The 27,658-nt window shown below is 36.6% G+C and overlaps 1 protein-coding gene across 2 annotated transcripts in view; it reads left to right on the top strand.

The window, feature by feature from the left end:
* Nucleotides 1-1,145: 1,145 nt before the first annotated feature.
* The window catches only part of LOC134747730 (glycosylphosphatidylinositol-anchored high density lipoprotein-binding protein 1-like), a 40,639-nt gene continuing 14,126 nt past the window's right edge, over nucleotides 1,146-27,658 (top strand). For both annotated transcript variants that reach the window (XM_063682353.1, XM_063682352.1), the window contains exon 1: nucleotides 1,146-1,395. The gene's annotated coding sequence lies outside the window, so the exon portion shown is untranslated. The remainder of the gene's footprint in view (nucleotides 1,396-27,658) is intronic.

Raw genomic sequence — 27,658 nt, 5'->3', positions numbered from 1 at the left:
TTTTCACAGATGATGTATTTCTGTTGCCGCTATAACAACAAATACTAAAAAAGTACGGAACCCTCGGTGGGCGAGTCCGACTTGCACTTGGCCGGTTTGAAAAAATGAAAATGGTTCACAGCGGCACAAGCTGCACTACGGCTGTCTAAAATGGTATGTGTTTCTACGTAGAAAAATCGTAGAAACTTGATTATAAAGCTTCGTTCAGATATTTGGGATCACCTTGACCGCTTCGATATATCTGACGGCGACTGTACAGTGTAAGCACGAGTTCTGAGGAATTTTAGTGGAACGTCTCTTCTTTCAATCTCTCAAAACTCGTACGCTGACTGATAAAATATGCCCACGTAGCGTTCTCCGCTGAGAAACAAACAAAGGCTTAGGACAATTTGTAATTATAAATTGTAGGTACAACTATAACATAATAACATAAATCAGGAGGCATTTAAAGTCTAGAATAAAATCGTCATCAAATTTATAATTTAAAATTCGGTTTAAATAAAAAGGATATGAGTTGCAGTATGTTTTATCCTAGGTATTTCATTTCTTAACTAAACTAGCACTTGGGTAACATTGTGGGCTATACGACCCCCCTTGCCCGGCTGTGTAGTGGTTAACTAGGAAAAATAAAGAACAGCCAAAGTTGCTTGACCCATAAAGTAAAACCTTTTCCAATCCCTTAATTTACCCCCCAGCTTCCGATAGCAGGTGAAAATGTCAAAAAACAAAAAACAGCTGCGAGTTCGTCGACCTACGCCAACGTAGTAACTTTCATTCTTAAAGTTACTAACCTACTTTTCATTAATAAGGCGCGCTAAAAAAATGCACGAAGAAAGTATCAAAGATTGAGCGAAGTTCGTGAGAGACAGGATACCAGGGATACGCCGTGCCGGGAGTTTGAGACTTTCTGTTTTATAGTTGTTCAAGCAAATCTTGTCAGTAGAAAAAGGCGCGAAATTCAATGGGACGATGTCCCTTCGCGCCTTTATTCTTTAAATTTGCCGCCTTTTTTACTGACAAGATTTGCTTGACCAACTATATTTATATACTTACTGCGTTTGGTAAGTGATGAGCCACATGTTAAAACTGGTGGATGGGAAACTAGCGTATTGCAACCATGTTTAATAAGTTTAATTTTAACTTGGGGTAGATTAGCCGGTTTACCGGCCACCCCCGGTTCTCGGCCACTACGTACTAAAACTGTAATAACATGACAACTTTACCGTATTTATTGAAAAAATGAGGGTAATCGGATAAATTCAGTTGACATTGACATATCCTAAATTTGTTAGCTTGATATCGTTTTGATTGGCTCGTCAGTGCAACAAAGTAATTTACACAGTGTGAATGTTAGACAAATTTGCAAAAAAAATTGTGATTCAATATTTTTTCGAGGTAAGTAAACATATTGTTTCCGTGGGTTTGAGACCATTATTGATGTTAATGCGCATAGTGGATAAGTTGAATTGATGTTATTTTCATTTAAATGTACGAAATATTTGATATAAGTCAATTAAATTTGGTGGTCGGGTAACTGAATGCAATTTCACAATGATATTTAGTTCTCGGCCGCCCGGCCGAGAACGGGCTTGAGGCAGGTCATTTTTAATTGATTATCTTCCCTATTAAAAGAAAGCCAACAAAATAAATATTTCAAATAAGACTTATTTGTATCAAAGTAATTCATGTCGTTAGTTGTCGGCCGCATGCTTATTAACAAATACTTGGTTAAAATCCGCTTTAAAATCTTTTGTATTCGGCGGCCGAGAACAGGATTAAAAAAGGTTAGTTTTCGGCCTAGCTAACTTATGACAGCCGAGAAACAAGTAAAATTTATTTAGTTTTCGGCCCTTGAAAAAAAAAAAACATTTTGACACTATTTTTGGCAGAAAACAATACGTGATAGGTACTTGCCGAGACGAAGGTGGAATCCCTCCCATCTTGATAGATCATACGTAACATCACAAAGCTGCGCATTGCGCATACTTTATTTGCATAAAATTGTTTTTATTTATTTAAGGAAGCAAGAAATATGGCTGATAAGGAATATATCAAAGGAGAAGCAAAACCATAACTCAACAAATCTTACAAATGATATTAGGTATATGTAGCCAGGGTTCAAACAAGATGCTTTGACTAGCAGCGACGAAGAATTTTCGTTATTTTAATATTTTCAGTCTTCATGATCTCCCTACTAGCATTGTCACGACTCATGGGAACCTAGTTTTTACGAAAGTGACAGCCATCTGACCTTCAAGTTATGGATTTATTGGAATTAGTTTGAGCATGTTTTGGAAAATAAAAGATACCATTAACAAGGAACGTTAATGGTATCTTTTATTTTCCAAAACATGTAATACATTGTATTGTACCATTGAATATTTGGTGTTTTAATCAAAAATCATTCCTATTGACTGTGAAATAAGAGTCATTTAAAAACATAAATAACAGCGGCCGACAACTAGTTAACAAGCGGCCGAGAACCAAAAAAAGTGGCCGAAAACCAGCTAAATGGCTACTTTTTCAAATTCTTAATTTTATAAATAAAACTTTGTAATTAATAACGGATTTTGATACAAACATGGCAAGTGTATTATATTTTAGTCTAAAAATCATAAAATGACAAAGATTGGTCGAATATATTGTTCATAAAATACATTTGAATTCGAAATTTTGCTTAACTGGCCGACAACCGGCTAAACTACCCTAGTCTTACTTCGTTAAAGTTTCTAATAGGATGCGGACAGACGGGTAAAAAATGTTTAGTATGATTTTCTTGTTGAAAATTTAACATTAAAAAATGGAATTTAAAGCCAAACTTTCTTGGACTGATTACGTAAAATAAAATAAATATAACAAAAATGCAAATATTAACAAATGAAGTCACAAGTTTTTGTATTTTTTTTTCTATTTCTCAAAAGTTGTATGACGAATGCGTTAGTAAAATGTGCCCAAATCGTTACTCTTATACTGGACACAGCAAGAGACGCCCGTTTTGCGGAACGTTTTTGATCCAGACAAGTTTGGCCTTATCCACCCAGTCCCAACGGCTATTTTTCCCGACCTCCCGCCAGACGCCGAGACGCTGAAAAAAATAATTAAAACGAGCGACGGCGAAAGTGAAAGCGCGCCGTCTGCTGCGTAATTAGTACAATGGAGTTCCCCCTGACTTTGAACTTTTGAATATCGAACGCTATCATTGCTCTTTTGTTTTTATTAAATACCTAACCGTCGGTGCGATTTGTCATTTTTATGGCATTTGTTTTGTAAGTGAACAGCTGGTTCGAAAGCTTCAAGGTTGAAGGTTCCTGGCCTGGAGTTCGTTGTCATGAAAAAAGAAAATCAATTCATTGTCTATTTTAGTAAAAGTATACCGCCAGAAAAAAAAGAGCGTTAGATAAGCAAGCACCCCTCGGTATGTACATATGTATATTTTGTAAGTTTAGTAGGTACTCTAGATTATTTTTCTCTAGCATTTTTAATTTTGAATAGGTATTTAATCTATTATTTATAAAATAAAACTATGAAAGCGGATTATATCGCGTATATTGTGATTTATAATACATCCCGACGTTTCGAACCCTTTACAGCGTTCGTGGTCTTGGTGGACGTGGTCTATTATTAATATTCTATTTTGCGGCTGACTACAACTGAATCCAACCGAGGACGGATACTTTTATCATTATTTCTTAGTTATACAGTATGGAAAGAATGAATGGGCCCTGGAGGGAAAGTACCTCAAAACCTTAAGTTAGCTCATTTTGCTTTAAAGGAAACATTCATTTATTTTTGAAAATAAACAAAACTGCATTCAATGATTTGTAATTATTTTTTTTCAATTTTGCTTGTGAACATTCTTGAATACTAAATATTAGATTTTATGGATATTTTGTACTACAAAAGAGTGTAAGGCCTAATTAATGTTTCTTGGAGAAATGTTATCACTAACATTAACTAGAATAGTAGAATAAAATAGCGAGTGTTTATTTTTTTTTAATTTTTAGTCGGTTCGATTCCCGGGTGAAAAAAGCGAATTTCATAAACTTTTGAATGCAGTTTTGTTTCTTTTTAAAAATAAAAGAATATTTCCTTTGAGCAAAATGAGCTAACTTAAGGTTTTAAGGCACTTTCCCTCCAGGACCCATTCATTCTTTCCACTCTGTGTAAGAAATTGCTATAAATGGGTAATAATATTATCTACTAAAAGCAATACTTGGAAATGAATATTACCTAATCATTATTACAAAAAGTAGATGAAAACAGATTACTTTTCAATAGGTAAAAAAATCTTCAAGTTAATTCAGTTTAAATGACGGTTGATTGAGATTATTCCTTGAACTTATATTTTTAATAAATAAAAAAAAACATTTATTTCAGACAAGACTCCATATTTATTTAAATTAAATTAATATTAAAATCAAAATTAAAATTAAAGTCAAAAGTAAGATTAAAATTAAATAACATTTACACATACATTACAACTAATAAATACAATTAAAATTAAAAACATATATTAAAATTAATAAATAACATTAGATTAAATTATTAAAACTAGCATGTAACTTACCAGTGCTTTACCAGGCCACTGTCCCACCTGTTACTCCTGTTAAGGAGCCCACTGACTATCAGTCTGCCGGACGATATCGGCCTGTCAATTGTTCGGAACTGTCAAATTTTTGTTTTAACTGGCAGGCCGATATCGTCCGGCGGACTGATGGTCAGTGGCTTCAGCCACTATAACCAGGAGGCTGTGACGGCTGTCACGCACCCTGCTAAGCACCGCGGCGCAGCGCTTGCGGAGCGAGGCGTGGAAACCAAACCAATTAATGCCAAGGTCTGAAAAAACAAGGAAATCTCAAGTTCGCGAAAACTTCTTAGCCAATCGCTAAGACTTTAAACTTTTAAACGTCGACTGCTTACTCTATCAACTTCCCTACTGAATTTATTTTGTGGATTTTGCGTGTATTTTAAAGGTTAATAATTACTTACCTGTACTTTTGTCATAAAAAACTTAATAATAATAGAAATGCGATTTTATCATTATTGGATTCTAAATTTGTATCATTTTTTTTAAATGAATGAATTATAATTGTAGGTATTTTTATTAATAATCATTTTTGGTCTTAGGGTAGGGCTTTTTTACAATATAAATATAAAAATAAAACACAAAAAACACGAAAGCATTACAACATGCTTATGCATAGGTAAGCACATTTAAAAAAAGTACCTAGGTATTTTTATTATTATTAATTGCAATATCTTAGAGTACTTTATAACTTAGATACGTAAAACTAAAGATCACCGAAAAAAATACACATACACACACAATTACATACCCTGGCAAAAATTGATTAAATTGAAGAAAACACGGAAATCAATCAAATACCTGTAAAATACGGTTTCACCAATCTCGATAAAACCAAAAATCACCAAGCAAAACCAACCTATACAAAATATTGAAACCTTACACACATCTAATTTGCCCGAAGCCGTTTAATATTCATACACAAATTTTTCCCTCTTTATTGAAAACTTGAAAATTAATTCCTCACCTAATTTTCCTTGTGAAATATATGAGGCCACGCACACACGTTCCGTAAATTTCGTTACGTAGGGTTGCCGAAACTACCCCCCCCGCCTGTGGCATCAATCTTCACCCCCGCACCACCTACGATCATATAATACAATAATATATGTCTAACTTTCGGACCAACCCTGTAGGTAACCGCGTCTCGTTCGCGCATTGGCTATTTTGTGTTAGAGAGAGCAGGATAGTTTGAGTGGGGGTGTCCTAAAGGGTGTAGGGAGTGTGTGGGGGTTCTATTGAAATTGAAGCTGGGCTTAGGCGCGGATGACGGCTGGATGGAGAATGGATGGAAATTTCCTCAATTTAGCGTTTTCACCGACAAAGGACGTTGTTTAATTTTTGGTTTTTGGTCGATTCAGGTGGTGTATGGGACGGTTAGCGGGGATTGTTCGCGCGTTGCGAACTGATTTATTGCGTTTTACTTTTAGTCTTTATATACGTTGTAAAATATTATTTAAGTATCATTTTATCCAAACTAAATAATATTATAAATGCGAAAGTGTTTCTGTTTATTATCTCTCCAGACTTAAACCGCTGAACCGATTTAGTTGAATTTTGGTATAAAGATTTGAGACCCGAGGAAGGACATAGGATAGTTTTTATTCCATTAATCATCCTATAAATGAATAAATGTGTAAATAAATGATTGATTGATTGATTATAAGAGGGTAAAAATGGGGGTGGAAGTTTGTATGGGGAAACGTTTGTATGGAAAAATAAGCTACTCAAATTGATAATTCCACACAGACGAAGGCACGGGCAAAAGCTAGTTTACTATAGTTACGTTAATTCACGTTTTTTGTTTTTGTTTTTAATCTTTATTAAAGAGCTTTATCGCTTAGCGATTATGTCGCTCCATATAATCAACATATACTACTACTACTATAACTGGGGACTAAGTTTGTATGGAGAAACGGCCGTCCCATTTCCTCTTAACGTTCCTTGTTATGTAACTGATAGTGATTCCTTTATTGCAACAAAAACATTCCATATTTCGAACTTATTTTTGACATTAAGAGACTGTTTCGCATTTAACGGAATGGATTTCTTTATGAATTGCCTATGTTGCTGTTTGCACATTCCATTGTTACCTTAAGTGGACCGGTATAACTATGACCCCGATATGCATTACAGCTACGCGAGATCTGAGGTTCAAATTACACTGGAATTGCAATTCAGGCAATTCGTTCGTGGTCGGTACGAAGGGAATAACAGCGCTAAGCTTAACACGGCCTGATTCTAATTTTAATAAACGTTAAAAATAAGATATCGATACGATATGGATCGGATCTGTCAGTGTCAAAAGTGACGTTTTTAATCGAAGAAACGACACGCTTGATAAATCATAAAATACTGACATCCATATCCATTTTTTTTTATACCATGTCGGTGGCAATCAAGCATACGGCCCGCCTGATGGTAAGCAGTTACCTTAGCCTATGGACGCCTGCAACACCGAAGATATAACACGCGCGTTGCCGACCCTTTAAAAACCTGTACACTCCTTTTTTGAAGAACCCCATACTGTAGCCCCTCGGGAAAACCTCGGCAGGGAGCTCATTCCACAGCCGAAGCGTACGCGGGAGGATATTCCTCTTAAACCGCTCAGTACGCGACTATTTAGGTGCTAGGGTGTGAGGATGAACACCCTGCCGAATGCGAGCGGATATCCATATCGTATCGATATCTTATTTTTGACGTTTATTAAAATTAGAATCAGGCCTACATTCACTGCAAATGTTTTCGTAGCGCTACGCTCGTAGCCGATCAAGCGTTTTCCCGCTTTATGGATGAAAGCGGCTACGAACAGGGAACCCGCTTTCCCGGCACTCATAATGTTAAGAGTCGTACGAACCCGCCGTCAAAAAGCCGCTCCCATACAATCGAAGTTACGCTCTCGTTTTAAAATGCCATGCTTAAATTACATGAACCTTGGCATGAACATTTATGTACCGTAAGGTCGGGGTACTTTAGCCCTTACAAGGTTACTTTGTCTACCCATAAAACCCATTTATTGAATTAATAAATTCTTTAAAAGGACACTAAACGCTTATACAAAAACAGATTAATCACATAATGTCGTTTTTAAAAATGTATCCTTTTAATAAAATAGCATTTCATGGGTGTGCAAAGTAACCTTGGAGGGCTAAAGTACCCCGACCTTACGGTAAAATATTTGGGCCAAAATTATTTCCATTGTCTTGTTTCTTACCACTCTGTCACGCAGCACGCTTGTATTTCCGTTTTCTATCAAATAATTAAAAAAAACCGGCCAAGTGCGAGTCGGACTCGCGCATGAAGGGTTCCGTACCATTACACAAAAACGGCAAAAAAATCATGTTTGTTGTATGGGAGCCCCACTTAAATATTAATTTTATTCTGTTTTTAGTATTTGTTATTATGGCGGTAACAGAAATACATCATCTGAGAAAATTTCAACTATCTAGCTATCACAGTTCATGAGATACAGCCCAGTGACAGACAGACGGACAGACGGACAGCGGAGTCTTAAGGGGCCCACTGACTATCAGTTCGCCGGACGATATCGGCCTGTCAGTTAGAACAAAAATTTGACAGTTCCGAACAACTGACAGGCCGATATCGTCCGGCGGACTGATAGTCTGAGGGCCCCTTTAGTAATAGGGTCCCGTTTTTACCCTTTGGGTACGGAACCCTAAAAATCGAGTACTATCGCATGTTTTTCTAGCTGTAGATTATATTTGAAATGGGAAAAATTAAAAATAAAACATCAGCTCCGACATCAAGCTCCACTCCATGACTTTTTTTGGGACAGAAATCAAGACAACGAGAATAATTTTGACCCCTTTGTCTGGTACTAGTTTTCGTTGCTTACAAATGTTATACTAATTCTTGGTCTGGCCGCGGCGGCGCTAAAGGAGCGGCTTACAGGTGCCTTTCTAAAGGCGTCTCCCGAAGAAAATACAGCGAGTAGAAGTTTTTATGTAAAACTTGAAATCGCTCTAATTTATTTTTACCTTAAGTAGGTAGGTGTACCTAATACAATTTATTTCAGTTATTGTTAAGTCTAAATGCTTTGCGAATAGCCTTGTAGACCACTAGGGCTCACAAAGGCGATTAATTACCAAGTTCGACCGATTTATATTCTGGACGGGTGCGCCCGCTCCTATTTGGGTACCTTATCTTTGTTTAGAGTTTACCCCTCGGCCGTAGGGGTAGGTATGTACCTAAATACATATATATGTACGGATGGTTGGGCTTTTGAAAGTGTTAATGGAAAATGCGCTTGAATAGTCTACAGTCAATCTTGGTACCCACTTTGAATGGTTGGGTTGGGTAACTAGGAAATTGAAACACGCACATTTTTGATAATAATAAATTGTGTTACCTATATGAATAGTGTGCAGGGGCAGTGCGAAAATTCAGAAACTATACCTAATTCTTTTTAGCACTAGAAATAACCTTGAAGAAATAAGAATGATGCTAATAAGAGTTTTTAATGGTTCAAGAATGATGCTATTTATTGGGTAAATACTTTTTTCGGTATAATAATGAAATAATATCAAGATTATTAGGTTTATTTCACATTATCAACTTCCAAATTTAACCACAAAAAGTGCCTAATTTAGAAGCTTAATGCTCACTTCTGTGAAGTTTCCTAACTTACAAATACAAGAGACAGCAAAATTTATTTTTAAAACAAAATTTCGTAGAGACGAGAACTGAAGTCAATTCGTTTCAGTCTACGTTGGCCCAAGTGTTTTATGAACTTATCAGGCAAATCCCCTTTGTCAAAGCTACTTTACCTAAACATAACCTCCATATATGCGCGTTGTACGCACGGCGCTTATCTCACCAAGCAGCCCTCACTTAACCCTCCAAGCGTAACTTGAAATAGGAATAGTCGCATTAGGCCCAAAATTACAGGCGACCGTCACTGCCTAACGTGGTAAAATGGCTTAACCACCTGGGGGGTTAACCCCTGACTCCCCAAAACTTCAACGAAAGCTTCAGGCTTTAAACACAAGCGTGTTCACACTAATCCCATCTCTATTCACTTATTTTAAAGTTTAGTTTAGCTTGTGAGGGATTATAAGATCTCGGACTTGGTAGCTAAATGTTAGCATTTGACCCCACTTCGTATTTTAGGTCCGTGCAGGGGGTGTGGGGTTGTTTTAGTCATCAATAATGTTAGAAGGTAAGCCGTAGTGGAGATATGCACCATTTGTTATGTTACGCTTGGGCTTGCTTAAGTTGGCTTTAAAGTTTTAAGGTAAATCACTGAGTTGTGAGGTGACTTAGTATTAGAATAATAAAAGGATTTGATTAAGTTAGTAGCCTATTGTGGGTCTTAGTTTAGTTTGAATTAAGATAACTATTGTGAACTAAAAGTGCGACTTAAAGTTGCGATTAATAATAGGACTAACTAGAAATCTAGATATTACACGTATTTAACCGAAATTTGCAATTTAATCATCTATCAAATCAGTGTTACTTACATCTTGTCTATTTCAAAAACCACTAAGTATTAACTAATTAATATAAAGCTAGGGTTGTCAGTACTTGTCAGACGGCCTAGGTACTATCGTCTGACTGAATATTAGGCTACAACGTGCCGACTTATTTACTACTTAATTTTATAATTCGTGTTAACTTGTAAACACGAATTATGCGCTTCTCATGTTCAGTACCTATAAAAAATGCGAAAGGTTTTCACCAAATATTCCCCATTCGAATTCCACCGCACTTCGGTTTCACCTCTAGCCAGCCTTATCCTCTTGTCCCAATCCCGCGGGGCGGCTTATCAATCACAGCCGACGCGAGCGACGCGGGGCTGCGTTCTAGTACGATCAAATAGCCAACCAACACATTCTGAAGCCCTACCGCGAAACGCGAATTTTCTTCATCTGCCTCTCTATCGTTCAAATATGGAAGAGTGATAGAGAGGCAGATAACAAAACTACGAATTTTGTTTCTGTATCCCGGGGGGCCTATCCAAGAGCCAATCGTTTGCGCTACGACAACGTAACGCTTAAAAATAAAAAGCATACCTATATAACGATAGAAAGATAACCTTATCACTAGAAACTGAGAAAAAATTACAACCTTACTAAGCTTACATGTCAACATTTACTAAAGTTTACAAACATTCAAACACGAGAGACTTTGATTCTAACCAAGTTATGGATGCACATTTACTCACACTCATATTCGCATGCGCAATCAGCGCTTCTAGCGCTTTCATCACGTTGATAGCACAATCAATACGTGGTTAATGGACGTTGGTACTGCCATCTGCTGAGTGTACTATGTACATATAAGTTTTTGTCAGTGTAGTGTAGTTCTGCTATTCGACACTAGATGTCACTTCTAATATCGATCTTATTGGAAACCCTAACGTCTATCTAAGGATGGTATTCCACCTTCTTTGGCCAATGCACGCGCATTGCGTCTCACTCTCTCGTTAAGCAAAATGTGAGCCGCAAATACACATTGGACCAAGATATTCGACAAATGGAATACCATCCTAAGATTTTAATTTCTTATTTTCTTATTAGTAATTTTAATCTAATAAGAGCACAAGACCATTGACTAACTTCAGCTTTTTTAGGGTTCCGTACCTCAAAGGGAAGAAACCAAACCCTTATAGGATCACTCGTGCGTCTGTCTTTCTGTCTGTCCGTTTGTCACAGCCACAGCCTATTTTCTTCGAAACTACTAGACCAATTAAGTTGAAATTTGGTACACATATGTAAGTTTGTGACCCAAAGATGGACATGTAATGTAAACAAATGAATTTTAAACATGGGGTCCACTTTTGGGGGGTAAATGAGACAATTAAAAAATAAAGTTTTTCAAACTATATCGTGTTATATATCAAATAAAAGAGCTTATTGTGAGAATTTCAAATATATATATTTTGTTATTATTTTAGGATAGGAAGTACAGTTTGGAAGTTATTCAAGAAAATAGGCAAGAGATAATACCCTATAGATGACAGGAAAACCCATTAGAAATGTGCAGTCAAGCGTGAATCGGACTTAATTACTTGGTTTTTTTATCCGACCCCTACGGGTGTTTAAAGACAATTCACTCAAGTTTCACATTAAAAAAATGCATTGTTAAAAGTTGTGTAACGTACGGAACCCTTGGAACGCGAGTCCGACTCGCACTTCGCCGGTTTTTTATAAGTAGGTACCGTGTCTCGCGACAAGTGAAGTTGTTGTGTACCATTTCTGTATTGGAAAGCCATTTCTCTTTGTAAAATAGTCAGTTGTCTGTGAAAACGAAGGCAAGTAATGCTGTAAGTATGCCAAACTTTTTTATACATACATGTTATCTTTAGCAGCCTTTATAGCGCCCGTCTTTGGACATTCCATTCCATTCCTCTGTGCCTGACAATCCATTCTTATTCTTGTAAGTGCACTGTTATACCTAGGCCTAAATTGAAGATTAACATTTTCATTTGCATCCAGTTTTCCCCAGCTTGTTACCCAGATGTCGTCCTTCTAACTCATGGGTGATATAACTGCTGATATGGGTGAATTTATAAAGAATTAATTAATAATAACCATTCCATTTCCACTTTTCGGTTCCAATCTCTTCCAACTTACAGTCATGTCAGTGCAGCCTACCTACTTTTTCCTTTATTTGTTCTATGTATCTAAGTATAGGTAGTAGGTACCTTCCTTGATCCTCTGTATTCTCCCATTCCCTACAATCTTTCCGTTATTGATGTTGTTAATTTTTTGGCTCTGAAACCTAGCTCCAATGATAAGAAAGGCACCTTGGTATGGAAACAATTCTCCATTACCCTTTGCTAATCTAGAGCTTGTACACGAGTAGTTAGTTACACACAAGGATAGTACATAATGTAGTGAGCTCTCAATTTAGGCCGGGGGCGCAATTTGAGCCGCTCACTACATGGGCTCTATTTCGTGTCAGGTAAATGCCGCCTGTCAGCGTTTCTAAGATGCCTTGGGTGGAAGCAATTGTGCGTGGGAGAGTTGGGAACAGTAGGTCTACCCCGTATACTTATAAAAGTAAATAAATAAATAAAAATGTTATTTATTCAGTTATCAACCCAATACATTAAAATAATAATTATTATAATTGATGACCTCAAACTATTTACGCCATATAACCAAGACTTGATGGTGCTATTGAAAACCACAGAAGTTTTCAGTACCGCCATCAGAATGGAGTTTGGTGTCGATAAGTGTGCGGTTATGCATGTACAGCTGGGGGAGGTTGTAAATTCAACAACAACTTTCTGAGACAATGTCTTTCAGATCTATCTCTGAATCAGAAACTTATAAATATCTTGGTATGTCTCGGTCGTTGGGTATTGAGGGCGAGGGTATTAGACGGTCGGTGAAGGAGCGCTTTTTCAGTCGGCTCACAAAAGTTCTTAACAGTCTTTTGTCAGGAGGCAACAAAGTGCGCGCCTTCAACGCCTGGGTAATGCCCCTACTCATATACTCCTTTGGCATACTAAGGTGGACTCAGACCGAGCTGGACGCCCCGGGATCGGAGGGTCCGTCTACTGCTCACTACACACCGTATGCTACACCCACGCTCGTCAGTTATGAGATTGTACATCCCACGGAAGTGGGTCGAGGCTTCCTTAACGCCAAAGATCTTTACAACCGTGAGGTGTGCAATCTCAGGAATTATTTCCTTAACCACGAGTGTGCTGGGATGCATCGTGATGTGGTGGCAGTGGACAGGAACTTCACGCCGCTCTCCTTGGCAAACGAGAACTGGCACAAATCTGTGGTACAAAGTACTGCGGGCCGCAGGGCGGTATGGGAGAGTAAGGTGCTACACGGGCAGTTCTACAAGGCCCTCACGGGACCCGATGTGGACCTGCTCGCGTCGGTGAACTGGTTACGATTCGGGGACCTATTCGGAGAAACCGAGGGTTTTGCCTGTGCAATTGCGGACGAAGTTATGATGACGAACAACTATCGGAAATATATCCTGAAGGACGGTACGGTCGACATTTGTCGGGCATGCCGCCGTCCCGGAAAGTCACTCAGGCATCAGGCATATCATTTCCGGTTGTTCTCATCTTGCTAACGGCGAGTACTTGTACAGACATAATCTCGTAGCCAAGATTATTCACCAGCAACTTGCTCTTCTATATGGCCTTGTGGACCGCGAAGTACTGTACTACAAGTATTTACCTGTGCCAGTTCTCGAGAATGATCGTTCCACGCTCTATTGGGATCGATCTATCATCACTGACAGGACTATTGTAGCCAATAAGCCTGACATTGTGATATTAGATCGATCGCAACGCCGGGCCGTGCTCGTCGACATCACCATCCCCCATGATGAGAATCTCGTGAAAGCCGAGAAGGACAAGTCCAGTAAGTACCTAGACTTGGCTCACGAGATAACCGCCATGTGGCATGTTGATTCGACGATCATTGTCCCGATAGTCGTTTCAGCGAACGGTCTCATAGCGAAGAGTCTCGACCAACACCTTGAGAGACTCTCGCTAGGTGGTTGGATCAAGGGTCAGATGCAGAAGGCGGTGATCTTGGACACGGCGCGGATAGTCCGCCGGTTCCTCTCTCTGCGGCCCTGACCACCGGCAGCTTGGGCCCTGCCCCGCTGCTGGCGGCACCCTAGGTTAGGTTTTTTATAATATGTTTATTTGTATTTTGTATTGTTTTTGTACGTGTTTTTGTATTTTATTTTTATATCCATATTATAAAATAACCTAACCTGTGAAAAAGAATAAATAAAGAGAATTATAATTAGTACATGCCATTTCTAAATTTAACTAATCTAAACTAAACTAAAATTAAAGCTATAAAACTAATTAAATCTAGTTGCAGCGGAAGCCTTGCTAATACAGTAGCAGGTTGCGTACACTACGTTAACAATGCTGTTCGTCGATTCGCTCACTCTCCCGACAAACGACCAGTGCCTTTTACGCATTATAGCGTAAAAGTCATCTACTCTGTTCACGGCAGATGCACTACCCCTATATATATCCATACTAATCCATACTATCCATACTAATATTATAAATGCGAAAGTCTGTCTGTCTGTCTGTCTGTGTGTTCCCTCTTCACGCCTAAACCGCTGAATCGATTTAGATGAAATTTGGCATAGAGATAGGTTGAGTCCCTGAGAAGGACGTAGGATAGTTTTTATCCCGAAAATCATCCCTTAAGAAAGTAAAAAGCGGGGTGGAATTGAGATAATTAATGAAGTGTCTGCTAATTTGTGTGTATAATATGCTCAAATTGAATAATTGCTATAAGATTTTCTCCAGGCGCTATTCTTACTCTAGCTGGGGTTACTAAGTCCACGCAGACGAAGTCGCGGGCAAAAGCTAGTATATATCATCATCATCATCTTCCTCGCGTTGTCCCGGAATTTTTGCCACGGCTCATGGGAGCTTGGGGTCCGCCTGGCAAATATATATATATATATAGACACGTATGCACATATATGTATAGGTAGAAACAATCCATAACTCAAGAACAAATATTCGTGATAAAAACACAAAAAAAAACCCTTACCAGGATTTGAACCCGGGATCTCCAGCTTCATGGACCGACTAGGCTACGGAGGCCGTTAGATAATGTTATGTGTTACGTCTCTGCTTCATTTGTGTAGGTACCTATGCTAGAGATCTATCCGTAATCTTAATCGTAGGTAATATCGTGGTGTATACTTAAAGTTGTATTCATTTCATTTCATTTCATTTATTCCTTGCTTAGTGTGAGTACAAAAGATCTTATGCATAAATCATTACATGTCTCAACATAACCCTGTGAGGGTATTGCAATACATTTAAGATTCAAAGCACCCAATCATTAAATCTCAGAAAGAACAAAGAGAAACTTAAGTAAAACCTAAAAGTTATTTTACAAATCGTTAGCGATTTTTGACTTGGGTAATAATGAAAAAAAAAAATGCTCTTTTCTTCTACCTACTTGCAAATCACATGCACGGCTCTACAAGTGTACAATCAATTGACTATGACTAATGAACTTAACCTCCTTAAAAATTTTTTGCTGCTGCTGACTGTGGGTACAATTAATAACTTCTCCTAGAACGAAAGGTAACAAAATTATATGTACCTTGTTTATTATCAACATTAATCTAACCAACAATTACCGTTACTTCGTTCAGACGTGGAAATAAAACGTGGAAAGTTCCAAGATAATAAGGCAAGTGTAAATTATATTAATTGTATTAATTAATTAGAATAAGTAAGTAAATTTTTATTTGCACGGGTTGGTACTTTCCATCAAAATGATCCTGAAACAACGACCAGTCTACTGTAATTCAGCACACTGGAGTGGGTGGCAGGGCGCGGGGTTATTTATCTTGTGGGGGACATGTGCAATCGCTTTGCTTTGTTTGTGTTCGGGGTTTAGTACGGCATAGATCGTGGCCGTTACGCAACCGAACCATGTTTATGTTGGAATGACGTGACGTCTAATGAAGTTACGAGAAATTGGAGACATTGAAAAAATTGCCAAGATATGACGATGCTCTCTCTTGTATATACCTACTCCCAATAAATGTTATTTACTTTGTCTTTTAACAAATTATAGGTATAACTGAAAAATCTTAAAGTTCTTTTTTGAAAGAACGTAAATCAGGCTGAGGTAGAAGTTTTTGCAACGTTTTTTTTTGCACCTGTCTTCTATGTTAATAAAACAATCCTGTTAATTATCTAATATATATATTTAGAAGCAATCTGAGACGAGTTTAAGATATATATTTTTTAATACAGTTGCTCAAAAAGTGCTACTTTTCGTGGCTGTTTAGCGTGCGGAAAGTTGGTTTTCGCGAACTAGTGCTTTTTACTTTTCCAATTTTTTTAAATTTTTACTTGTTCCAATTCATGACTACTTATTGATGAGTGTTAATATTAGTTTCCTTTAAACGTCGTAATCAACATAAAAACCTACTGTTAATGTAAGAATACGAAAAATATGCATATTTCATATTTTATTACTTACCTCTTCATCATTATAAGTATTATAACACGTTTATTTTTTAATGTTGAAAAACCGTTCTTAATAAGTTGTCTGAATGGAACGGAACGCTTGTTAAAGAAGAGGCGTATTTTTAATGGAGACTATATAAAGGAGCCAAATCTCTATGTATGAAAAGTGTCCATCAAAAAACAGTAATTAGGCGGCGCCACCATAAACCGAAATAGTACTACCAAAAACAACCTACGTAATTTGGTCGGGTTATTTGTTGCCTTATATGGTTCATGTTATACTCATGTCCCAGAGCCTAACTAGCGCCACCGGAGAGATTAGGAACTATTATTTAAAGCTGAAAGCGGTCACTTTTGCAACAATTATGCCATAAGAGATTAGCATCCTTTCTATACCATCCATATGTATTTTCTTACTGCAAGAATGTTTTAAGTTTCCAAAGGCAACATTCGATATTGTTTTTATAAATATACGATACACAAATAATCATAAATAACGATATTTAGGTAATAATAGTACAATGTTTTAATATTTACAATTGTTTCTGTCTTATAGAACATGCATTTAAAAAAAAACTTTCATTGAAGTGGGTTCAATAATAATAACAAAATCTATTCTTGTCGAATAAAAGCTAGAAAAACACTTCTTCATAATGTCAATGTCAATGATGTCACAGAATTAATAATATAAAAGTTTCGAATTCCATTCCTTACTTGTTGCTTTTCTTATTTTTCGCAACTGTATTAAAAAAAAACGTCGTTCGATACACGTGCGGAAATGTCATTCTTCACTCGTCCCGAGTAGTCGTCACTCGTCTCGGTACTCGTGAAATAGTGACATACTTTCCGCACTAGCATCGAAAAGTACTATTTCAAACGGCCTACTAAGGAAGTGTAAATGGGCTGAGAGTTTTTATAACGACTTCTACGTTGACTAAAAATCTATCTTTGTATGCGTCAAGGAGTTTCCAATTAGGATATATGTACTAATTTAATCTGACTTTAATATTTTGAATAAATCTTCTTTTAAATGCGTGTGTTAGGATAATCTATGTACAAACTGACCTGTTTCTCTTTGACGTCAAATGTTGATGATGTATTTCACTATTTAGAAAATACAACATCACATAAAGTTTACACAATTTGTGATTTATGTGGGTACGATACGAAACCACGGTTGATAAGAGAAACATGGGTAGTAGTTAACCTACTAATAAGATTTGGAAATTACTTTTAACTTAACACCTACTTTAACTTACTTTTCTAACACTTGCATGAGTTAATTTGATAAGTATAAATTTAACTAGTCGCATGATCACTTACCTGTTCGTATCATTTTCGTTACTGTGCTCTAGCTAATATCCATTACATACTTAAACGTTAGAGGGCAATTAACGTTGTGTGTTCTTGCACCGCTCCGTCTGACAGATTTTACCGCAATTGTTAAGCATCTGTCTGTATATTTTTTCCCTTTATAAATTCTGCAAGCATTTTTATAAGATTCTCGTACATTCTAGTAAATAGTAGCATTTTATCAGTAGTCTTGAAGGCTGTTTGCTAACGATCGTTCCCGGGGATCGACTTATGAGCTGTAAGCTGGATGATCTCTGCAAATATGCTCCGACGTTTCTGAAATCGGAGCTAAGGCTTACTCTTCGTGGTGGAAGTTACACATATATAAGTAATAGTTTATGTATTCGAAAACATCACTCGTAATGTTTATTTACTCCAGATAATAACAAATCAGTCGCACGCAGTCCGTAATTCTACGGTATGAGAACCAACTATTACTTGCTTCCAAAAATATTAAACAGCCTTCCGAAACATTTGTAAGATTTATACCTAACCAATCCAGAATCAACTAAAGATATAAAAAATTACCTGTTATCTAATTATGAAATATATTTTATAAGAAAAATAAGTTTAATAAATCATGTGTGCAATATTATAATATACCTATGTAGTGCATTGCGTCCGAACTCTGGTGGTAAACAAGCAATTTTTGGCTTAGCAGTTAAGAAAAACTGAAAAATAAATGAAAAAATAAATATTTTGTATACAATCGTAACTGGGAAATACCTAAACATAGGTATTATCCCAACCCTGGAAACTGGAGGCCTTGGTATTTTTTTCCTTTGAATATGACATATACGTAACTATATGTATTAAATTGTCTATTAAATATATTTTCTGAGTTCTTCAATTACTTATTGATTTTACCATTCTTCCTACGGCTTGCATCTTTTTAAGGCTGCGTTTCCACCAGATATTTGCGAGGATGCGTAGCGAGGGATGTGTTTTTTTAAGAATCAATAGAATCACTTTATTTACAGCCTTGGCCAGCGCAGCTCTAATGGACAATATTCTATTGGTTCTTAACAAACACATCCCTCGCTACGCATCCTCGCAAATCTCTGGTGAAAAGAGTGAAAACGCAGTCTTATGTACCTACAAAGGTTTTTTTATCCACTGATTATCACTTAAGCGCTCACATATTCAACCGCCTCCCCCTCCCCCTAATCACCCCGTAATTAGACGAGAACTTCCTTCATCAGGATACGCGTTAGTTCCGTCTTAGTTTAATGTATGCACATTATCTAAGCAAGTTCGGGCTTCCATCTCCCCAGCCCCCCGGCCCCTATTTAGTTGCCTAGGTTTGAGGGGGGGGGGGATATAACGTGGTTTTGATCGCGCTGAGTATGAAAGACGTAGGTTTTGAGGCAGTTGTGAAAACAGCCTTTAGGATTAGGGTGTTTTTAAGCCTAGTAGAAAGTGTATGTTGCCCCAGTAAGTTAACTAAAACTTATTTGTAGTTTTTTTCGATAATGTACATACTTAATTTTACTTCACAATCATACTCTGATGCTGGGGCTACACTAACGAGAAACGCCGGGAAACGCGTTAATTCGACGTTTTTCATACGGCCACGCATTAAGTATTGGTCATTGGTCGTTTTTCGCTACCATTGTCTCCACCACCCAAAGGTAGCCTAGAAGAGATCAATTCCACCAGCGAACATGAAGTACCAACTCAAAATTTGCATCGTTACTTTGCCACTCTTGTGGATTCAACGCAACATTCTCATCAGTTTTTGAATAATAAAGAGCCTTTACGAGACTTTACATTGTTACAGATTTGTACACGGTAGGTACTTTTAGCGATTATTGTAGAGTAGAGTAGTTAGGTACCTTTAGTAAGTGGAGTCAATTCAGTTGCCTAAATAGACGTCACGTCTGTGATTGCTCAAATGCTCCCAATTTGACGAATTTCACAGCTGAATAGAAGTTTCTGGATTAGGGAATGCAATCTCGCACCAATATTGGCGATTCGAGATCTCGCAGGAAAAATCTGATCCAGATTGGGTGTTTCGAGATCTCGACCGTCAGACTCGAGATCTAGATTTGACAAATTAATTAAAAATTTTGTTATTTTGATCAAAAATCTAAGAATTCTGTATAAGTATACTAGTTATTTAGGGTACGTGATATTATATTTTGAAAATAAAAACAACAAATTATTCCAACATTTATTTAAAAAAATCTTTTGTTAAAAAAAGTTACGTGCTTTATATTGAACAGTGGTAATAATTATTTTTAATTATAATTGTAAGCAGAGGCACTAACATGCTCAGTTGATATTTTTGACAAGCACTGAGCTACTTACAAAAAACTTAGGGTAAGCAAGCAAAAGTTCGCCCGATTCTTACGCACAGAGCGCGCCACAGTGCTTTAATCGACAGCTAAAGCCGGTCGCCAAAATGATTACTCAAAACAAAGTAATTTACACGAATGAATCTTTCAATCTCGTTCGAGATCTCGAAAATATTAATCGAGATCTCGAGCTAGATTGCATAAATCGAGATTTCCTGACAACGAGATTTAATATTAAAAATTCGCGCGAGATCTCGCGAGATCTCGAAATTGCGATATCGAGATTGCATTCTCTATTCTAGATAAACTGTTTCGTTACGACTTAGCGTAATGAGGCCTTTGAACTGTCTTAGATTATTCAATAGTGCTAGTGTTAGTGAGGAATAGATAGTTAATAAGGCTGAATAGAGAATATTAGGTACTTATCTCAGAAGGTTGGTATAGAAGTTGTGTGATGATTTTCTAGTCGAATGTAGCCGAGTTTTGGAAACAATTTTATACATTAAACTTTTACTTACTTAATATAAATCAGCCTTCAAGCAGTCCATAGCTGACCATAATTACTTCTTACCATCAGCCTCAGTTAAACGGTAGACTTATTACAGTTGTAATAAAGCTGCCATGATAGCTGAAGCTGACAGTGATATTTACAATTTACATTTCGAAATATGCTGTTTACTTCCTGACGTTCCTGAGGCATTAAATTAAGCCGAATTTGATTTAGACTTTTACGAGTGACGAAAGACCCAAATCTAAACCGGGTATTAATCAGTTTAACCCCTTCTATGTGAACGAAGTGGCGGTTAAATAGGCATTAGCAAAATCGAGACAAATTAATCGATACTTTTATTTCATTATGTTTCATAATGATTTCGTTATGTTTACAAGACAAAAAAAAAACAACATGTAGATATTTCTGCAAGGTAGGTAACGTTTACTAGACTCTGAACCACGTTAACTTTGCACATACTTGGCAGTACCTAAGCATGCAAATTACGTTTCACTATAAGCTCCATACTTGACGTAGCACTTTGCATGAAAACTTAGCGTGGTCTGACTCTATTAACAGGCCACAAGTCCGGCGCAGCCGAGTTTTCCCCTTTGTTCTAGTGACACTCCTATATTTGGACTTTTTTCTGAATGATTGTAATATTAAACAGAGAAGAAAAATCCAGTGACCTATCTAGTGTGGCTATTTGCTTTTATTTGTCTAACCCTATTTACTTATATTGGTTGGAATATTCCAAATTTTAACTTAGTCATTGATTTACAAAAAAATGGCTTCTATAACGTTGTTAATGAAGATACATCCCGTTCTTAGCACCTATGTAAGCTTCTCGGCAATTAATCACTGTCTCAGCAAAACTGAAAGCGTACCCACACATGTACATCCGCAGAATACATAATATGGTAAACACAGGGGAAACAAAGCCACGTAACACCGAATTTCTAGAACAATCTATACACACATATATGTACCAAGTATATATACGTATGTAAGTGGAGTGGCCAAGTTGAGGAATAGCAACTTTCGTAGTACTGAAAAAGTTTATACGGACAAGTGGTATTGTTGGAATCAGCATGGCCTACTGATTATCAAAATGCATGTTGTTGCTTCTTAAAGTGGTGCAATGAGTTTTTATGATATCATAAATGCGGCAGTATAAGTTTTAAACTTTTTTCTTTTAAACATACCATGTGGGGTACCAAATGTTGTAAGTAAATTACAAATATAGTCTAACATTTTCACTACTTGGTCTAATAAATTATTAGAAAACGTTAAAAAATTTCACAATCTAGAGTTGACTTTGAACTGCTCTAAATTGAAAATGGCTTAATGGATTAGTCCAAATTTTATACAAAATTACAATGGATATTTCTCTTTATTGTCTAAAAATAATTTACCAGATATAGGTATACAACAATAAGAACAGTACATCAAGTTGAATAACAGTATAATTTTCTGTTACAGTAGGCTAATAAAATACATTTTTTTTACTGAAAATATATCATGTGGGGTATGAAAAGAAAGGGCTTTGTCAGTAGATCCCAAGTAACATATTCAATACTTGGTCAAACAATTTTTTAGAAAACGCCATAATGTTTTAAAAAGCGCCCAAGTATTATAGCCAAATATTACATATTTGTAATTTACTCATAAAGTGCTTTCATTTAATACCTCACATAGTATGTTTTTAGTGAAAAAAATATATTTTAGAAGTTTCCTATAACAGAAAATTACACTGTTATTCAAATTGATGTGATTCTCATATTTTTTAATATTTCTAGTTAATTATTTTTGAACATTTTATAGAGGATATTCACAGTCACTTGGTAGGTATATATTTTGGAATAATCCATTCAGTAGTTTTCAATCTAGAGCAGTTCAAAATCAACTGCATTGTGACATTTTTGGACGTTTTCTTCTATTTTGTTAGACCAAGTAGTAAAAATGTTGTAGTATGTTACATATTTGTAATTTACTCACAAAGCCCTTTTACTTGGTTCCTCACATGGTATGTTTAAAAGAAAAAAAATTAAAACTTTGTACTGCCACCACCACTTTAAAAAACGACAACATGCATTTCGATAATCAGTAGACCATGCTGATTCCAATAATACCACTTGTCGCTATAAACCTTTTCGGTCCTACGAAAATCGGGAAAAATTTAGTTTCTACGATTCGGCCTCTCCTCTATGTCGGCAACTAATGAATAATGTAGAACTTGATGGAAAATCAACGGCATTAGACTTCCTTGCAGCGTATGTATGGACCAAACTAAAAAGGGGCGTAAATGCCAATACATTTCTAAGTCTCAAATAACTTTAAGTACTGTTTTTAGGGTTCCGTACATCAAAAGTAAAAACGGAACCCTTTAAGGATCACTCATGTGTCTGTCTGTCTGTCTGTCCGTCTGTCACAGCCCATTTTCTCCAAAACTACTGGACCAATTAAGTTGAAATTTGGTACATATGTACGTTAGTTTGTGACCCAAATACGGACATGTATTGAAACGTAAACAAATTAATTTTAAAAATATTGGGACCACTTTTGGGGGTGGGGGTAAATGAGAAAATTAAAAAATAAAGTTTTTAAAACTATATCGTGTTACATATCAAATGAAAGAGCTAGTTATGAGAATATCAAATATATATTTTTTGTAATTTTTAAATAAATAGTTTAGAAGTTATTTAAGAAAATAGCCAAAAAATTACTATTCCCCCCCTTAATCTCCGAAACTACTGAGTATAGAATTTCGAAAAAAATATACAAAAAAGCTCTTTACAAATCACAGGAAAACCTATTAGAAATGTGTACGGAACCCTTTGAACGCGACTCGCACTTGGCAGGTTTTTTTTGGTTACCGCTGGATATCTTAATACCAAATAGGCTTTAACGTCTGACGGATTCTTAGACACATACGACATTTAATTTGTGTGCACTTCAACCTTAAATTTTCAAAGGTAACCTCTTAAGACTATCTAAGTCCTGAAGCTATTTCTCTTTGGCGGTATGGCTGTTTTTGGACAGTTTGTTAGCTGGAAGTTAGCTTGTTGATTCTTGCGCTTCAGCTGCTCTTAAAATATTGTTGAATGAGGAAATTTAAGTCGTTCTTGGAAGAAAATCAAGCAATATCTTTGTATCCTCTATCTATTAGGAATAAAGGATGACTCACGTTAGACCGGGCCGGGTCCGGGCCGGAGCTTCCGGCGCTTTGTTTTCTATTTATTTATTTATTTTATTTTTTATTCATTACATTTCACAGCATAACAGTGATCCAAAGCACTGTGAAACCAATAGACATTTCATACACATAGTACACAAATCAAAATTAACATATAACAGAAGAAGGCCGTTCATTCATCGTCTCGCAGAACCTCAAGCATTCATAACACACGTGATGCTTGATGCGTGATGCTTTCTATGGAAAGCTTTCTATGGAAAGCATCACGTGATCACCTGTCATGTCATAGAAAAGTAAGCGCCGGAAGCTCCGGCCCGGATACGGCCCGGTCTGACGTGAGTCATCCTTTATTCTACAATCAAAATCAAATCATTTTTTAGTGTATGAAAGAGATGTTGATACCTATGCAGCACTAGTACTAAGTAGGTACGTTAAATTTTTCTTGCCTAGGACTAGGAGGAAAGTGGCAATAAACAGCCAAGTTACAAAAGAGCCACACACTGGTATATTTTTAAACAAATTAAGAACGGACTTTTGATTTTTATGTAGTACTTAACTACTTAATTTATTTTATTCACAAACCATTTTCATTGACTAGGTAGTCAACGTTTTTGGCATACGGATTTGTATTGACAATTATCCATTTTGTTAAAATAACTATGTACAGTAATCCTATTAAGATGACAGCAGGGTGTGATGACACCCTGCTATCAATCGATCAATCAAATCATTTATTTTTTGGCAACTAAGGCCCATGTAGCTAATACATACCTTACAAACTAACATATACACAATAATAGAATATCATATGAGGCATAGCATGTAGAGTACTGAGACGTTTACCCTATACGTTTTCATATTTCCCATTGAATAATCAGCCCTCGAATCTCGTATCCAAACAATATGCCGTGTATCGCCAAATATTTGCGTGTTGGATAACAAAGACGAGCTTCGAATTTCGCCTGAAACTCGCGAGGCTTACATTCTGTCCGAGACGTAATAGAAAGTCGTATAATCGTGATCCTTACGTAGGAATATTGGCCGAGCAACATCATTGTTGCCTGAAGTGATCATAAGCACAGAATAAATATAAGTGAATAGTAAAAGATTCACTTTCTTACAAAACGCGTCTATTACGACAGATATGACTGCAAAGTGGCGCAAGCGCGAGCAGGCGTTCGTTCCGTGGCTGTGCGCGGCAATTACTATAGATAGACACAAAAATTGGTGTGGGCCGCATGTACTTGTAGCGACGCGACGAAATCGCGGAGTGAGCCATGCCTGTCATAAGGTATTTCTGTTAAGAGGATAGTGGACGGCCACTTCGCCATACAAACGTAAATAGTCCCCGTTTTAATTTATTAGGTATTTCGATTCGTAACTAATTTATAATTATATTTGGTTAATAAATCTAAACAAGTTATGAAGGCGTAATAGCTATGGTTCAGAATTACCTAAAATATTTTTATTATCAATTATGTCAATATTTAAAGATAAAAATGGAGACTACGTTTTTATGGAGAAGCGGTTGTCCACTTTCCTCTTAAAGTTACCAATGAATTCTTAAGCTGGCGTCCAAAATTCAACTTCTTACAGCTTAAAAATCGTTGATCAATGTTACCCCACGAATCAGAGAAACCCATTCTACGATACTACACTAACTGTTATTTATGGAGGGTATGATTTTTATTAAATAATACTTTCTTGAAGTAGTTCAATTTAGTTTCCGGTAAATTATGAGCAATTAACTATGAGGCGGAATTTTGATGGCGCATCACTATTTTTTTACTTACCTCGCGGTAGTTAACCTATCTACTATATTGACGTAAGTACGTATAGAGGTTGTAGATACCTATTTCAACGTTTATTTTAATTAATTAGTCATTATGAAACAATAAGGCTTTTATTTAAATGACATACAATACAATACAATACAATACAATACAATTCAAATATTATTTATTGCACCATGGTAATTGATTTTCACGCACGCTACAGCGACATCTAGCGGGTCATTCGACAGCTGAAATTAACTCCAGATTGCAAATAAAACAAGGAAATACATACAGAGGTTAGACACACTGAAAAATAAAACATTGGAAAATACACGAATAAAAGAATATTATACAGAGGGCAGACATAAGTTAACATTTGATTAAAAAAAGGTTATTCGGATCTATAAAAATTGCTGCACGGGGGTAATTAAAAACTTAATTGTAGAAGCTTCTGTTATACCTATATCCTTTTCGTATTACATTTACTATACAAGATCTAAAGCTCAAATATTACGTAACCGTATCCATAACTACTCTACGATGTTGCGAATACTCTACAAGCATATACTACATACGTATCCGTATGTTATGTACTGTTATTTACCAAGCGTGTTTGCCGGCCCGGACTGCGGGCTACAGCGTTTGCAGCCGGATGTCACTAGGGATGGGAAACTGTCGATAGTTTCGATCGATGTTTTTTATTCTGTCGGTATCGGTATTCTTACGTTAATGTTTTGCTATTTTTCTAGATTGTGTTTAAGTTCCCGAACTGTGGGCTGTAACGTTTGCAGGCGGATGTTACTTAGGGTTGTGATGCTCTTGATTAATGTCTATAAATATTTATTGTTATTGTATTTAATGTAGATCGTGTGTGTTTGTCTAGATAGCGGGCTGTTACCTACATGGAAGAAAAAAGTCGTTTATTTATGTCGATGGAAATATGGTGACGATTATTTAACGTCGCGATACCTTACCTGAATGGTAATGAAGTAAAAATGGCAATTAAATACTTTACCTAGCTGTTTGAAGAATTTTTCGGTTTGGTGTTACCAAGATAGGTTAAACGCAATTGAAAAATACTGTAGCCCGACTTTGTTTCTTGATTTTTAGTACATGTCAGTAAATAATTTTGACCTTATTTTCATACTGCAGTGGGGTTTTGTTAGTTTATACCTATATTAATTGTTATCCAAAAATTATCGTATATTATGTTACAGTGCCGAATTCATATAACTTTAAGGGCCTCATTTAGTTAAATTATTGTCCCTTTCTTACAGATACATAAGTCAAAATGACAGATAAAGACAAACGATTTATAGCGAATTCAGGCCAGTAACGCGTTTATGAATAATGTCATGAATTGTGAAAACGATTTCCTTTTATTAAGACCATTAAGTAAACCCTACACTAAACTGCCAGTAATCAGACCATATCTCATCGACAACTTAATGCTCAACTTAACAGAGGCTTTGTACATTGGAGAATTCGCAGTACGCGGAGCCGTTATATATCGAGCTCGTATCACTGCAGCGCCGCAGGCTTTGCCGAAACCGAATTTCCGAAAAGTCTAATAACTTGGATGTAAACTCTACAGACACTGACAACACCAGTTTTACGAGACCTTCCCCTCCCTAGCCTGCTGGCTTAGATATTCGGGGCAGATGAATACGCTCAGTAGAACACAGGTCTTGGTAAATTGGCGATTGGCACATGCGAGTCTCATTTGCTGATGTTAGTTACTGGGAGGGCTGGAATTAGAGAATGTTTAGTTTGAGCAAGGTTTGTTAGGGGTTTGATAGGAAGTCTTGTTCCTTGACGAAGTTTCGATTGAAATTCGTGAGTAGGTAGAACGTCATGTGTTGCTTTCTGATTTTCTATTTAAGGATATGATTGAACTAGACTGTCTGTAACTAAGAGACAACACTTCAATTTTAGTGGTCTCTGTATAAGGCTGAAATATCACATCGTACGTGAGGTTTTTCGAAAAAAAAAGGGAT

The sequence above is a fragment of the Cydia strobilella genome, chromosome 15 (genome assembly GCF_947568885.1).
Source record: "Cydia strobilella chromosome 15, ilCydStro3.1, whole genome shotgun sequence".
Lineage (NCBI taxonomy): Eukaryota > Metazoa > Arthropoda > Insecta > Lepidoptera > Tortricidae > Cydia > Cydia strobilella.
This window is presented reverse-complemented; position numbering and strand designations above follow the sequence as displayed.